The following is a 5,004-nucleotide window of genomic DNA, read 5'->3' on the forward strand; positions in this document are numbered from 1 at the left end:
GCTGCTATAAAGACACATGCACACATATGTTTACTGCGGCACTATTCACGACAGCAAAGACTTGGAACCAACCCAAATGTCCATCAATGATAGACTGGATTAAGAAAATGTGGCACATATTCACCTTAGAATACTATGCAGCCGTAAAAAAGGATGAATTCATGTCCTTTGTAGGGACATGGATGAAGCTGGAAACCATCATTCTGAGCAAACTATCGCAAGGGCAGAAAATCAAACATCGCGTGTGCTCACTCATAGGTTGGAATTGAACAATGAGAACGCTTGGACACAGGGTGGGGAACACCATACACCGGGGCCTGTTGTGGGGTGGGGGGAGTGGGGAGGGATAGCATTAGGAAATATACCTAATGTAAATGACGAGTCAACAGGTGCAGCACACCAACATGGCACATGTATACATATGTAACAAACCTGCATGTTGTGTGCATGTACCCTAGAACTTACAGTATAATAAATAAGCATATAAAATTAAAAAAAAGAGCTTACGTGTCTCCAAGACTGACATTTTCACATTACAGGTTAAAAAAACAGCAAAATCTGAGATTTCCTAAAAGTCACTTTCTATTATTGGAGCAGAATTATACCAGGTGCTCAAATTACTTGACAGTGGAAACAGTCTTCCGGCTTTGAACTCAGAAGACAGGAAGTGTTTATCCATCGAAGAACATTTTCATTATGTGTCTATCATGAGAGCACACACTTATTTCTTAAAGATCACTGATAATTATGAAGTGAGATGTGTGTGTGAGTTTCACAATCCACTCTTTAGTGATTCAGTGAAAATGTTCTTAACTATATGACTATTTGATAACTAACAGTCATTTTATTGGTACTAGGGTATTTGGTTCTGCCATACATCTTATCTAAATTTTTAGGATACACAGAGTCTGCCACAATTATGGAAGGGTATCCTGGGTCATTTGCATTGAATAATTTGATATATTTATAGCATTATTCTCAAGCTTTAGTATATAATGCTTTAGTGCATATAAAGATCTCAAACTATAATATATATAAGAATAACTTGAAAACTTGTTAATGATGCAGATTCTTGCCACATAAAGCCCTTTTTCTTCCCAGTTAGCTAGAATGGAGAATGTGCTAAAAATTATTTCAGGTGGTTCATGGACCACATTTAAAGAAACATTCATCAAGTAAATGAAAAGTGTTGGAATATCTTAGAAAGGTCAATAGAGTGACTAGAAGTCTGATGATGTAATTAGGGGATTAAAATTGTGGTTTAGTGCACTCAAGTATAACTTCAAGTTCTGAAGCATGATTGTGACTACAAGGAATCTACTATGGCCATACCAAAAACAACTGATTCGAGGTAAGCTGTTCTCCTCAAACAGATGCTTGCAAAAGCCCATAAGGTGCAAAAGTATAAACTAGCTGGAAATATCAACCAAAGAAGAGGCTTCACTTGTCCATACATGGCATGAAACATATTGATTGATCATTTTGCTTGTTATAGAGTACGAAGAGCAATAACCAATCATCTGCACAATTTTCTTCTATCACAACAGATCCTTGTTATACAATTATTAATGTGTGTATATATTGTATATACATATGTAATATATGTTATATATTATTATAATGTGCCTATAAACATATATGTTCTATCTCTATATATATACACACACATACATAAAATCCTCATGAAAATTCAGACCTATAATTTTTTTCTATTTATGCTAGTGAATCCATTTGATGATCTAATTATGCAAATTACACTTTACAGCAAAGCATATCAGAATTTATGAATATCTTATCATGAGAAAATATAAATAGATAGAGAATTGTCAAAACACCCACACACATACACACACAATATAATATGAAAGCTAAAAAATTCAAATAATTAATGATTATATGTGATCCTAAGATTTATAATGTAGTAATAGTAGAGGTAATAATTGAGCAGCTCAAGGAACAATAAAGACAAGTTTTTGACTAGATTACCTATTTTTGACATTGAACTTTGCCAGGTCAGCAGTGGGCATTGGGGTGGACAGGAAAATACAGTAAATAAAAACAATGTAACTGTTGAAAATGAAGAGCCACAATAGAGGCCAGAAGGTGGCCACAAAAAGAAGTGATTAAGAGGATAATTTTGTGCAAGAAGGTAAAGATACAAAAGTCAGCAAGTGTTAATCATGAGCTAAGAGAATCTACTTTAGGCTTAAAAATGAAAAAAAGGGCCGGGCGCGGTGGCTCACGCTTGTAATCCCAGCACTTTGGGAGGCCGAGGCGGGCGGATCACGAGGTCAGGAGATTGAGGCCACGATGAAACCCCGTCTCTACTAAAAATACAAAAAATTAGCCGGGCGTGGTGGCGGGCGCCTGTAGTCCCAGCTACTCGGAGAGGCTGAGGCAGGAGAATGGCGTGAACCCGGGGGGCGGAGCTTGCAGTGAGCCGAGATTGCGCCACTGCACTCCAGCCTGGGTGACAGAGCAAGACTCCGTCTCAAAAAAAAAAAAAAAAAAAAAAAAAATGAAAAAAGGAAGGGATGACATTAGCAAGAGAGCAGAATAGGAAATTATGGGACTCCCTTCCCCACAGGCCCATTGCTGTGGCAACTTCAGAGACTACTGGAGAAGTTGAAGCACCAGCCCATTATAAAACCAAGAAAGGGGCCGGGCGCGGTGGCTCACGCTTGTAATCCCAGCACTTTGGGAGGCCGAGGCAGGTGGATCACGAGGTCAGGAGATCGAGACCACGGTGAAACCCCGTCTCTACTAAAAAAAAAATACAAAAAATTAGCCAGGCGTGGTGGCGGGCGCCTGTAGTCCCAGCTACTCGGAGAGGCTGAGGCAGGAGAATGGCGTGAACCCGGGAGGTGGAGCTTGCAGTGAGCCGAGATTGCGCCACTGCACTCCAGCCTGGGCGACAAAGCGAGACTCCGTCTCAAAAAAAAAAAAAAAAAAAAAAAAAGAAAGGATTCTCCTCCAAAAAAAGGATAGAAAAAATTTGTGACATTTGACACGCCCATTCATGTCCCTCCTTTATGCATTATACTGTGAAGCAACTGGGAGGAACCACCCCATACAGCGGATTCTCTCTCCTGATGGAAACAAAAAAGTGGACCATGCATCCAATGCTCTAGCTTGTCTGCGGGCTGCCTGAAGAACTGGTTTCTGTCTTCCCTGACTCACAGTGCTGGTAGGACTGGTAGTAGAGTGTGGAAGGCACTGAAAGCAAAGGCAAGCAGCATGTTGGAGCTGCAGTTTTATAGGACAACACCAAGAAAAGTAAGACATGAGAAAAGGTTTCAAAGGTCCCAGAACCTCAAACTGGGTTGATTGGTAAAGCTAGGAGAGGTGGTTGTTTTTCCAAAGGCCCAAAACCCAGAAAAAAAGTATATATATCTCACAAGGCATACAAAGAAACAGAGAAACATGGCCCAATCAAAGGACCAAAATAAAACCTGTCCTAAAACTAAAGCAACACAGATCTAAGAGCTGCTTGACAAAGAATTTTTAAAATTGTTATAAATACACTCAATGAGCTCAAAAAGGGCACAGATATGCAGCTAAAGGAAATAAGAAAAATGGTGCATCAACAAGATGAGGTTATTAACAAATATACAAAACACTATAACAAAGAACGAAACGGAAATTATGGAGAGAAAAATATAATAACTGAACTGAAAAGCTTATTAGAGGGGTTCAATAGCAGACTTGATCAAAAAGAAAAATCAAAGGTAAATTCATGGGCAAATAGAGTAACATGTACTATCTTAATTTTGGTGCATAGATTTTAAATGATAAAATTGCACAACAAATAAGTACAATTGCATGTTAACTGGTATACAGTATATAATATGTAACTTGTGACATCAATAACATAAGTGTTGCGGGGGGGCAAAGCTGCAAAGTAGTACAATGTTTGTGCACGATTGAAGTTGTTAACAGTTTAAAATAGACTACTATAACTTTAAGGTGCTTTACATAATTACCATAGTGACCACAAAGAAAATATCTATAGAATACAGGAAAAAAGAAAATGCAAAAAGAATCAAAGTATGTCACCCCAAAAAATCTGTGTAATACAAAGGAAGGCAGAGAAAGTGAGGGATAAAAAAGTCACAAGACATGCAAAAAAAATTGACAGTGCTTGCTTCAGCAGTACATAAACTAAAGTCAGAACAAGACAGAGAAGACTTGTGTGGCCCTTGAGCAAGGATGACATGCAAATTTGTGAAGTGTTTTATTTCTTAACAAAAAGCAATTAAGAAAATTACAAAGTAAATCTTAATATCAGGATATATATAGGCTAAAAGTGAAAAAATGGAAAAAAAATATTCTGGGCAAATAATAACCAAAATAGAGCAAGAGTGGCTATACTAATAGCAAACAAATAGACTTTAAATGAAAAACTTACAGAAGACAAAGAAGGACAACATATAATGAAAAATGTTCAATTCACCATGAATATGTTACAATTATGAATACTTATGCACCAAACCTAATAGCTCCTAAATATATAAATCAAGCTTTGAAAGAATTTAAGGGAGAAAAATACAGAAACACAATTGTAGTAGACTTCAATAAGTTACATTTAATAGTTGACAGAAGAACCAGACAGAAGATTAATAAGGAAATAGAAGACTTGAACAACACTATAAACCAACTGGACCCAACAGATATATACAGAACATTCCAACCAACAGCACCAGGGTATATATTCGTTTTGTGTGCACATGGAACATTCTCCAGGATACATCACATGTTAGGTCACAAAACATGTCTTAACAAATTCAAAAAACATTTAAATCATAGAAAATATCTTTTCCAATCACCATATAGTGAACTAGAAATCACTAACACAAGAGAAACTGAAAAATCTACAAATATTTAGAAATTAAACAACTCTTAAATGACCAATGGGGTCACAAAACAAGTCACAATGGAAATCAGGAAATACATTGAGACAAATGAGAGTGAAAACACAACATACCAAAACTTGTGGGATGGAAC

At 37.2% G+C, this 5,004-nt stretch overlaps 1 non-coding gene across 1 annotated transcript; it reads left to right on the plus strand.

Moving 5' to 3' along the window:
* The first annotated feature begins 4,137 nt into the window (after positions 1 to 4,137).
* LOC129483622 (U6 spliceosomal RNA) lies at positions 4,138 to 4,244 on the plus strand. Its single transcript, XR_008658139.1, has one exon. It is a non-coding gene; the product is annotated as a U6 spliceosomal RNA (small nuclear RNA).
* The last annotated feature ends 760 nt before the right edge of the window (positions 4,245 to 5,004 follow it).

The sequence above is a fragment of the Symphalangus syndactylus genome, chromosome 5 (genome assembly GCF_028878055.3).
Source record: "Symphalangus syndactylus isolate Jambi chromosome 5, NHGRI_mSymSyn1-v2.1_pri, whole genome shotgun sequence".
In the NCBI taxonomy this organism is placed as follows: Eukaryota; Metazoa; Chordata; class Mammalia; order Primates; family Hylobatidae; genus Symphalangus; species Symphalangus syndactylus.